Here is a 12295-nt window from a genome sequence, read left to right on the forward strand (position 1 = left end):
CACAAAATCAGGAATCCTAATTTTTCCTCTACCCCATTTTCTTCCGTTACCGTCACGTAAGTAAACAAACATTTCATATTCTATTTTGAACATCCCACCGTCTCCCCCATTGGAACTCTGATCAGCGCTGATCATCGTTCAACGCGAGCATCCGTTGGGTGTCTCTCGCAAAGCAGAATCCACCGGCTCTGTCGTCGTCATTGGTGCAGAACAGAGAAGAAACTAAAAGCTTTCCTCAGCGTCATTTCACAGTAGCAACTCAAAGCTTTTTTTCCGGCACCACCAACTCCGGCCTTCAAACTGCCACTCCACTCTTAGTTAGGCGCATGCACTACAAACCGAAGGCTGCGCGCTAGTTTCATGTAGCCGCAGGTTAGTGCGTAGTGTTTTTTTTGTTTTTTTTTTCAGTTATTTGATTTGCTTTTTCTTGTTCCTGGTATGACATGCATTGACCTGTGTGTTGGCATTTGATTTTAATTAATGATAACATAAGATGTTTGATTTCTAAAGGGCTAAAATGTGCCCAAGAGATGTAGGGGTAAAGGTTTTCTATTTAAAAATTCTTGGCGCGGGAAGGTTTTCAAAAGTTTGTTCTGTTGTTGACTGGTGTTCTCCTGCTACTGAAAGTGTGTCGATGGTTACCGTAGCAAGCTTTCATGTGTTTATTTTGGTTTGCATTTGGATGTTGTTCAATTTTTAATGGTTGCTGCGATATTCAATTTTTAATGTTTGCTGGGTAGGTCCGTGCTTCATCACAGGTGGGTATAATTGACAATCATTCAGCCTTATCTAATTCTTCCTGAGCAAAGAGTTTCCTATTGAATTGAAGTTTTCCAGATTTCTGTTTGTGTCGTATCTAGTGCTAGATGCTGTTTATCTCGATTTGTTGGTGAATTTCTAAACCTGAAATCTTGACCTTGCTGCATTTTATTGTGCGGGATCGTGTAGTTTAGCTTTGTGAAGTGAATTCTTTTGATTTTAATGTCAGCTGGCAGGTTATTTAATATTGTGAATCTATAGTCTTTCCCCACTCTAAAGGCTGTAGTTTGTGCAGTAAAAAATTGTTTAAGTATTTTTATTTATGTACTGATTTGATTTCATTTTTTTAGTTTAACAGAATATTAATTTTAATAATAATTTAGCATGCCAGATTGATGTAATATGACATAATAATTTCATATTTTTGTTTCTATTTATTTCCCCTTAAACAGTGAAGTCACCCTAGTTGTTCATACTTTAGTATCTATTGACAAATGGAAAGGTGTTTATTTCACTGAAGTCAATCGAAGATCTCAATCGATCAATCATTTAACAGTTCGAATTATGCTATGTCTAATAATGTCACTTCATGTTCAAGTTGACAGCATATTAGTGGTATGGTTGTTTTTTACAATTTTTCCTTGGTTCTTCGATTTTATGTTCCTCGATAGGTTATTTTAGAATGTGTCTTGACACAACTGTTTCACTCTTGGGGTTGTGATTGCTTTAAATAAATTTTGTTTTAATATTTGTAATGGTTTAGTTAGTTTTTTCGCTGGTTTTTTTTTTATTTTTTTACTTTACATTTACTTAACAGTAAAAAAAAATTAAACCAGGAGAAGTTGTTGTGTTCTATTTTAAGATTTTCAATGTTGTTCACCCTTGGTTATTTCTTTATTTACCAAGCCAAGCTCTCTAGGTTGCTACTCATTCAGAAACATTTTACCATTGTAAAGGTTTTATTGTTTTCTGTGAAACTCAAGTTAATGAACTTGCTCAGTCAGTTAGTCACTTAAAAAATGAATTTATATTGTCTTTTGTGTGACACCAGCATATCAGTGTTCCTTTAATTTTAGATTTATGAGTGTTTAACTATGAAGGTAGAATCGTTGAATATTTTACGTACTTTTAATATGGTTTGATTCATTCACTGCAAGTGCAAAATCAATAATTTTATCTCAATGCTTGTTTTTAATTTTATAACTAATAATGGGTTTGTTTTGCATGCCACTTGATTGTTCTCATCCACTTTGTTGGTGCTGATTTGTGCTGAAACAATTTTGTTGCCATTGTTCCTCTTATTCTATCATTTTTCCATTCCTATTTTTTTTCCTCCAAAAATAAATTATTTAAAAAGTCTACCATGTAACTTGGCTGCATAATGTTTACGTTGCTTGGGTGTTAATTTTGTAAAAAATTAGAAGATCAACATGCTGAATGATTATTGTGCCTGAACTTCTTTCTTAAAATAGTATTGTGGAGTTGGTGGCTGTAATGTTTTTTTTCCTGACGATAGGTATTTAGTTCCTTAGTTTTGAGTATGTAGATCTCTTATGTTGCCTGCATTTGTTCGAAATTACTAGTTTGTAAACTCTGCATGCTATTGAAGGGTTGGTTTTGATATGGGTTCACCTGTTATTATAACTCTACTTTTACCTTGGGTGTTGTATCTTGCCCCTTTTATTTTGACACATACCCATCCACACAAAGGCAGGAATGAACATCTAATATATTAGGGAAACAAACATGTAAGGTAATTCTATCGTACATACATGTTAATTGATGTATCCAAGGAGGATCTTCATAACAAAGCATCTTGTTTCAAGAGAATTTTAACCTTCCAACATAGACATAATAACTTTGATGTGATTCTCTTTAAGGGGGCATTTCAGATAAATTTATTCCCACACTGCTATGTGTGGGGATTAATCATGTCACTTTATCGGGTATAAATTTATTTATCATGAAGTAATAAAATATACACATTGGTGAGACTAATTACTCATACATTCCTTCCAGGCACAAACTTGTTTGGATTTTAATCTATTGAGGACAAGTCTGATGGGGAAAAAGGTAATCCATGTTGCATCATTCAGCAATCTTCCTTTTCATGGCTTATACCTTGTTTTATTGATGTACACAGAAATTAGTAGAAACGCGTTGTTCACCATCCTATATCAATGGCATAGTTACCCATCTGGAAAGCATTAATGCTGTGGAAAAGCTACTTGAGATCGACACAATTGGTTTTGGTTTTGTGAAGAAGATTTCGAAATGGCCAGTGAAGCAAAGTATAATGAAACAACTTGCGTTTGCATATGATGTGGATACGAATACGCTTATTGTGGACGTTGGAAACATCCGCATCAATTCTGAGTTGATAGGGAAGACATTAGGCATACGAGACGGGGGTAAGATACCAATGTTCCATTTTTAGTATTTACATAACATATCCTGGTTTGATACCCTTGTCGTTGCGTAATAGTTGTTTTTCACAGTCTTCTACATTTGATAATGTAGGTGATTTCATACCCGAACTTGAGAAGAAGAATCCAGACCATCACGCCATCAAAGCACAGTTTCAAAAAAAGACAACAACTCAGTTGTGCGATTTCGTGTATTCCTGTCCCATAGATACTAAAGCGCAATGTGCAGATTTCAGAAGGCACTTCATCCTTCTGGTCTTAAAAATGTTCTTATGCCCAACAAGTCAACAAACCATCTCTCCGTGGCACATCCCTCCTATTCTTGATGTGAGCAACCCCAGCAGATTTAATTAGGCTCATAAAACATTCAAGTGGTTAAGGCTAGCAATTGATAAATTCCAATCTAAGAACCACAAAACCTGTGGTGGCTGCATGTTCGCCCTTTTGGTATATTATAATGTTTAGTTGATTTTTTTAATTGATTAGTTCTAGATGGCAGACCATAACAATTTCTAAATTGGGTTTCAGGTATTATACTTCCAGCGATTGCAGCATGGTCCACTTGAGCGATGTCGAGAGCAAGAACCATGGGTCATTGCATGGACTGCTGCAGAACTTGAGAAGAAAGCCGCCAATGTGCTAGCTGAGGTACTATGATGGTTAATTATTTCCTTCCAAAATGCTAACCCAGTACTAGGATTGTACATTTTTTATTTCTAAATACCATTGACGTGTCCATACTAGGGTTGCATCAGAGATAGGAAGAGAGGGACCAAGGAATCAACCTCCACTAAACAAAGCCAACGGAGGGCACCAAAGAAAAGAGAGGCGCACAAGGTAATGTCTTTCATACATTTTTAGTTTAGTACACTGTGTATATAATAATGGTAGTTATAGACATGAAGATGTAATTTGCCATCTCGGAAGAAATTTTACAGAAACTTTTGTTTGTATACCATCCTAGTGTCTCTATTATATGTGTCAATTACTTACGTAGCTCGTTCACAAACCAGGAGGGCCGTACAGGAACGGGTAAAAAGTTGCCGATCATTAGGGGCAGATCCCGCAACAACAGCACAGCATCTCGTGAAGGCCCAAGTTGCACCGAGAGACATGTTGAACCTTCAGAATCCGATGAAGACGATGATGTGCCCATTGCTCAAAGAAGACGCCGACTCTTCCAAGACAACTTGAACCCAAATGGTGAGAAGGGTTGCATCGGAGATAGGAAGAGAGGGATCAACGAATCAACCTCCAGTAAACAAAGCCAACGGAGGGCACTGAAGAAAAGAGAGGCGCACAAGGTAATGTCTTTCATAGATCTTTAGTTTAGTACATTGTGTTTATAATAATGGTAGTTATAGACATGACGATGTAATCTGTTATCTCGAAAGAAATGTTACATATACTTTTGTTTGTATACCATCCTGGTGTCTCTATTATATGTGTCAATTACTTACGTAGCTCGTTCACAAACCAGGAGGGCCGTACAGGCACGGGTAAAAAGTTGCCGATCATTAGGGGCAGATCCCGCAACAACAGCACAGCATCTCGTGAAGGCCCAAGTTGCACCGAGAGACATGTTGAACCTTCAGAATCCGATGAAGACGATGATGTGCCCATTGCTCAAATAAGACGCCGACTCTTCAAAGACGACTTGACCCGAAATGGTGTGAACGTAAATGAGCAAGACAATGCTTTTCCTGCACATACTCCGGGGCCAATTATACCCCCTTCAGCAGTTGTGGAAGTTCTTGATTACGATTTTGACAGGCAAGTTATATACAAGTCAACTTATTTGATCCCCTCAGTTATCTTTTTTTTTTCCAACGTATTAACTAATCGCGTTAAACCATAGTAGGCAAAATTATGTAGTTGTAATGAAATTAAACTAGAAACACGTCTTCAATTAGGTGTAACATATTCCACATAAATGACATTGATTATTTCCGCTAACAACCTGTTGTCTGGATCAAAATTACATGCCTTAATTTTACTATGATTTCGATGCCTCCTACATGTGTTTTGTAAATATAGTTGCATTCATTGCAGAGAATTCGACGTGAACTTCATGCAGAGTGAAGAAGTTGAGGAATTATTGGGAAAGGTTGAACAAGGTGGGAACACAAGTCCAATTAACGTGGAACCCCTTCAAGTGGTCGTGGCTAACAAGTCACGCTATCGCACTCCGAGTCCCGGTAAGCCTAGCTTTTCGCTTGGCTTGACACAGCTAGAGAATTCACCAGCCACACCCCCCCCATACGGTCCATCCGAACCTTAAGGGTGTGAAGTTAGGCGAGAAGAAGGAGGAAATGGTCCGGCGCTGGATTCTGAACTCTCGCCTCGACAAACACATACCATTAGCAACCTATGAAGGTAGGTCGTATCTTAAGCTGTCAAGGTTGGATTTGTGGACTCTGAAAGCACGCGGTTGGGTCAGTGGCAATGTAAGTTCTTAAAAATCATGCTGTATTTTCAGTTAATTTGTTTCTTAGCTGGATTTCATGTGTAATTACCTTTTCCACGCAGATTATTCAATGGATGTGCAACACGTTTAACGATGCTCCGGTGGCGCGCTTCAAATGTGATTTCTATTGCGTGTCTCCAGGAATATTGGTATGAAGATTGTAATTTTTACGAATTCTCCTAATAGCTATAGCATCACTGGATACTTCTTTGCCAACAGGAAACGGTGATAACACATCATAAGTTGGATGCATTCCAGAATGGGCCAGTTCCAGTGTATGATGGATTTGGTCCGAATTTCGGAGACGACAACAGATTCTTTGACAGAGTGGAAGCATCAAAAAGAAATTGGGTTAGACATTATTCTTTTTTTTTACACGTGGTTACCCTTTTTAGGATAATAACTTATTTCTCCGGTTCACTTATTCTTCCTAAACTGATGGAAATTCTGAGAATTTTTAAAGGCTCTCTCATTTGTATTCTGCATGCACCTATTCATCCGTACATCTTATATATGAAAGTTACACTGCTAAGTCATTTAACCAATAGTGGTAAAGTTTGAACCAACCTGTGAATTTTATGACATGTTTGTTGTGCATCTTACTCCATGAATTAAATATTTGCATGAATTGTTATTTGTGCTTTCTTCCTGCAGTGGTTTATTCCAATGTGTTGGAAAGGACACTGGTGGCTGTATGCTTTTAATGTGGCGGAAAAATGGGTGTTGGTTCTTGATAGTCTGAAATGTAAGGAACCTACTGATGAAAGGAGGAAACTAGATGCATATGTGGTAATTAGAACCCCAAGTGTGTGCTTTTTCAAATTCAGCGCTAAATAACTTCAACAATTAACACAGTATTGTTGATTTTTTTCAGGGTCAATTGCTTGAAGAAATGTCCAAGGTGGCTATCCCAACTTACAAGCATACTTTGAATGGCCCAACTATTGCATATGCATCAGTCCCCGTGCAACCCAATGGGTAAGTATTAGTAATCGCCGCACCTAGCAACTTCATGCTTTAGCAATTGCTTTGACATTAATATCACACTAATTGTACCCTCGTTATTTATATAGCTGGGATTGTGGCATCTTTGTAATTAAATTCATGGAGTTATGGACTGAAGATTGTAGACTACATGAATATGATGATGTAAGTTATTCTATCTCTGTTTTACAGATTTTAAATTCCAGTTAATGTGTCTTGCAAAATTCAATCACTATCCTCATCATGTAAATACCCACAGGATATGCTTCTAGCTTTGAGAGGTCAGTTAATGCTGGACATTGTGATGGGAGCGCACAATGAGAGAATAGGACAGGTGCGAACCTTGTTGGAGGAAAATGAGAAATCTGCTCGTCGGAACCCTGGAAGACACAAGAAAAAGGAGGTCGAATCACCATTCACGGCACCCAGTACAAGGGCATTAATGAAACGGGTCGGGGAACAACCTATGAAAAAAAACCGAAAACGGAGAGGTCAATAGTTGAACACAGTCTTAAGAACATAGCCATTTTTATTAATTTATTTTGATTTTTTGGCTTAGGTGTATATTGTCTTTTGCTGTTAGACTCTTGATATAAGATATTTGATGTACATGGTTGGTTCTCTAAGTACTTTGAAAATAACCATTCAGTTAAGAATAGGGTTTATCATCCACTTTCATATTTAAATGAACATCCAGGTGAATATATCTCGGCAGAGAAATGCTAGTTCCTACAAGTAACTATTCAGTTAAGAGTAGGGTTGAACATCCGCTTTCCTACTGATATGAACATCCAGGTGAAAATAGCTCTGCATAGAAATCCTAGTTCTTTAAAAAATCCATTCAGTTAACAGTAAGGTTGAACATCCGCTTTCCTATGAAAATGAACATCCAGTGCAAAATTTTGGTATAACATTACACACAATAAGGCGCGCAAATCTTATATTACCATCTGCATATAAGAAGTAACCATGCGCTGTCTTACATGTTCGAACATCCGGATTACGAATAACACTAAAATACAAACGAAAATTCACATAAATAATACAGAATAACCATCCGGTGATACTAAGAATTATAAACATCTGACATCCCATTGAATTGAACATTCAATGGAAAATGCCTGAAACTGATCTCACACATGCATGTTACATATTACAAAACAAGTATACGTGGAAAGCCTTGAATAAACATGTGATTTCTGTATTGATTCTTACATCGAATTTATCACACTAATTAGAAGCCAAAAAGAATGCAACATGTTAAATTGGTTTATTTGCAACAAATGTGACTTGTATATTGCGGTAAATCATGAATAGATTCTTGTAACAACTTCATTCAACCCCGTAAAATCAATATTCATAACATAATACTACCCAGTCATCTATTGCCCGTGGTACATGAATGCCATCCGGAATAATATGTACATGAAGATAAAAAATAAACACACGCACACCCATGTCCCCCATATTCTAACTTTTGTCAAACGAGCTTAGCAAAGACATGAAGCTCCCCACTTGTTCAGGCACAGTCCGGGCAATAGGATCACCAGTGTTTGTATCCTGATAAGTATTTGACCGAACCACCTGCTAAACGACCCAAAAATAACAATATTGAACCAATAGCATAGTATAATTTCAAAATTAATAATTCAAGTCATATTGACACAAGGATTGTACCCGGGAAGCATTCTTGTTTTTCCTCCGACTAGATTTGTTTAAGGACTTCTCAAAGGTTGCTCTGAGCCTCTTACTCTTTGGCTGGCCCTTTGTCGTGACCAACGGTGGTGCTTGGATGTCGACAACACCGAGAACATTCAAATGTTGTGACCCAATACTCTTGTGGTTCTCCGCCACGCTCACAGACCTCTTCTTAGCACGGTGCTCGCTCAGCTTGGCCCTTGTTTCTTCTAAAGCAGCATGCAGCAATGCTGTTTCATCGTCATCATTTACAAACTCTTGCGCAATGTTGTAAAAGTGTGCACATAGTCCCTTGAATGCATCATGACTCACATCTGACCGACTGACGTCATGACTGCTCTTGATATAAGTATGCTTGCGCTTTATATTCTTGCTCCAACGAGGGAGAACATAGCAGCTAGGTACTTTATACACTTTAAACGAGTGAAAAACTTCAAGACAGTGACAGCACAACACACCTGAACTCTCAAAAAGATTGCACTCACAACGAACCTCTTGTGTGGAGCGGTCAAAGTGGACAACATACGAATCACAAATCATAGTATCATGTACTAATTTTTCCTCTTCTACCTTCATGCATACCACTGGCCAGTTGGTGCATGAAATTGCAATCACACTTTTGCAATTCCGCACAACTAACCAGCAAGTGTACTGGATCGTCCAAGTAATACCTTACGTGAGTAAGGGTCGATCCCACGGAGATTGTCGGCTTGAAGCAAGCTATGGTTATCTTGTAACTCTTAGTCAGAATATCAATAATTATCAGTGTTGATTGTGAAAAGTAAAAGAACATGAAATAAGTACTTGTTTTGCAGTAATGGAGAACAGGTTGAGGTTTTGGAGATGCTCCATCTTCTGAATCTCTGCTTTCCTACTGTCTTCTTCTTCAAGCACGCAAGGCTCCTTCCATGGCAAGCTGTATGCAAGGGTTTCACCGTTGTCAGTGGCTACCTCCCATCCTCTCAGTGGAAATGTTCAACGCACCCTGTCACGGCACGGCTATCCATCTGTCGGTTCTCAATCAGGCCGGAATAGAATCCAGTGATTCTTTTGCGTCTGTCACTAACGCCCCGCCCTCAGGAGTTTGAAGCTTGTCACAGTCATTCAATCATTGAATCCTACTCAGAATACCACAGACAAGGTTTAGACCTTCCGGATTCTCTTGAATGCCGCCATCAGTTCTAGCTTATACCACGAAGATTCTGGTTAAGGAATCCAAGAGATATCTACTCAATCTAAGATAGAACGGAGGTGGTTGTCAGGCACACGTTCATAGTTGAGAATATGATGAGTGTCACGGATCATCACATTCATCCGGGTTAAGAACAAGTGATATCTTAGAATGGAAGCAAGCATGATTGAATGAAAAACAGTAGTAATTGCATTAATCCATCAAGACACAGCAGAGCTCCTCACCCCCAACCATGGGGTTTAGAGACTCATGCTGTGGAAGGTACACAAAGAAACGTGTAAAGTGTCATGAGGTACAGATACAATGTCAAAAGATCCTATTAATAGTGAGCTAGTAACCTAGGGTATACAGAAATGAGTAAATGACGTAAAAATCCACTTCTGGGTCCACTTAGTGTGTGCTTGGGCTGAGTATTGAAGCTTTCATGTGTAGAGACTTTTTCTGGAGTTAAACGCCAGCTTTCATGCCAGTTTGGGCGTTTAACTCCAGTTTTTATGCTAGTTCCAGCGTTAAACGCTGGAAATTCTGAGGCAGATTTGCAACGCCGGTTTGGGCCATCAAATCTCGGGCAAAGTATGGACTATTATACATTGCTGGAAAGCCCAGGATGTCTACTTTCCAATGCCGTTGAGAGCGTGCCAATTGGGCTTCTGTAGCTCCAGAAAATCCACTTCGAGTGCAGGGAGGTCAGAATCCAACAACATCTGCAGTCCTTTTCAGTCTCTGAATCAGATTTTTGCTCAGGACCCTCAATTTCAGCCAGAAAATACCTGAAATCACAGAAAAACACACAAACTCATAGTAAAGTCCAGAAAAGTGAATTTTAACTAAAAACTAATAAAAATATACTAAAAAATAACTAGATCATACTAAAAACATACTAAAAACAATGCCAAAAAGCGTATAAATTATCCGCTCATCACAACACCAAACTTAAATTGTTGCTTGTCCCAAGCAACTGAAAACCAAAATAGGATGAAAAGAAGAGAATATACTATAGACTCCAAAATATCAAGGAAACTTAGCTCCAATTAGATGAGCGGGACTAGTAGCTTTTTGCCTCCGAACAGTTTTGGCATCTCACTCTATCCTTTGAAGTTCAGAATGATTGGCATCTATAGGAACTCAGAACTCAGATAATGTTATTGATTCTCCTAGTTAAGTATAATGATTCTTGAACATAGCTATGTCATGAGTCTTGGCTGTGGCCCAAAGCACTCTGTCATCCAGTATTACCACCGGATGCATACATGCCACAGACACATACTTGGGTGAACCTTTTCAGATTGTGACCCAGCTTTGCTAGAGTCCCCAATTAGAGGTGTCCAGGGTTCTTAAGCACACTCTTTTTGCCTTGGATCACAACTTTATTTCTTTCTTTTTTTCTTTCTCCTCTTTTTTTTTCTTCGTTTTCTGTTCTCCCTCTTTTTTTTTGTATTCACTGCTTTTTCTTGCTTCAAGAATCAATTTGATGATTTTCAGATCCTCAATAACAGTTCTCCTTTTCCTTCATTCTTTCAAGAGCCAACAATTTTAACATTCTTAAAACAACAAATTCAAAAGACATATGCACTGTTCAAGCATTCATTCGGAAAACAAAAATTATTGTCACCACATCAAGCTAATTCAACTAGTTTCAAGGATAAATTCGAAATCCTGTACTTCTTGTTCTTTTGTGATTAAATCTTTTTTCGTTTAAGGGAGGTAATGGATTCATAGGACATTCATAGCTCTAAGGCATGAATTTTAAATTTTATTAATTATGAATTAAGAACAAGGCTAAAAAATAGATATAAAATGAGACTAAACAAAATAGAAAACACAAAAAAAAAATTAAATAGGCTCCTAATGATAGAGGTTTTCACAGAGTTAGGACTCAACAACCTTGATTTTGAGAAGTGGATGCTCCCTCAAATTGAGGGGAGAATTTCTGGCGTTTCAGCTCTTGGAGTTCACGCCCCTGCTTCTCTTGTTCCTTCAGCAATTTGCAGAGCATGCAGTTCTAGTTCTGCTGTTCTTCCTTAAGTTGCTCCATAGTCTCTTGCAACTTGGTGATAGATGCTTCTAGGCTGGCCCAGTAGCCAATTTCAGGGAATTCAGGGAGGAACTCCTGCGCCCTCCTTTTGATACAATTGTCTTGCATTTGTCCTTCCATTGACTTCTTGGTGATTGGATGTTCAATGGGTATGAATTCATCTACTCCCATCTTTACCCCAGCCTCTTTACAGAGCAAGGAGATCAAGCTTGGGTAAGCCAGTTTGGCTTCAGTGGAATTCTTGTTTGCAATTGTGTAGATCTCACAAGCAATCACATGATGAACCTCCACTTCTTTTCCAGGCATAATGCAATGAATCATCACTGCTGTCTTGATAGTGACCTCAGAACGGTTGCTAGTGGGCAATATGGAGTACCCAATAAAGTCTAGCCAACCTCTTGCAATTGGTTTGAGGTCTCCCCTCTTGAGTTGGTTTGGGGCACCCTTTGAATTGGTTATCCACTTAGTTCCAGGGAGGCATATGTCCTCTAGAACTTGATCCAACCCTTTATCTGCTCTCACCATTCTCCTATTAAAGGATTCAGGATCATCCTGCAGTTGAGGCAATTTGAAAATTTCTCTTATTTTGTCCAGATGGAAGTACATAACTTTCCCTCTGACCATGGTTCTGTAAGTATGGTAAGCAGTTCCAGTCGTTCTCTGCTTATCTGTTAGCCACAGATTTGAGTAGAATTCCTGAACCATATTTCTTCCAACCTTTATCTCAGGATTGG

Source organism: Arachis hypogaea, chromosome 9 (genome assembly GCF_003086295.3).
Source record: "Arachis hypogaea cultivar Tifrunner chromosome 9, arahy.Tifrunner.gnm2.J5K5, whole genome shotgun sequence".
Taxonomy (NCBI): Eukaryota; Viridiplantae; Streptophyta; class Magnoliopsida; order Fabales; family Fabaceae; genus Arachis; species Arachis hypogaea.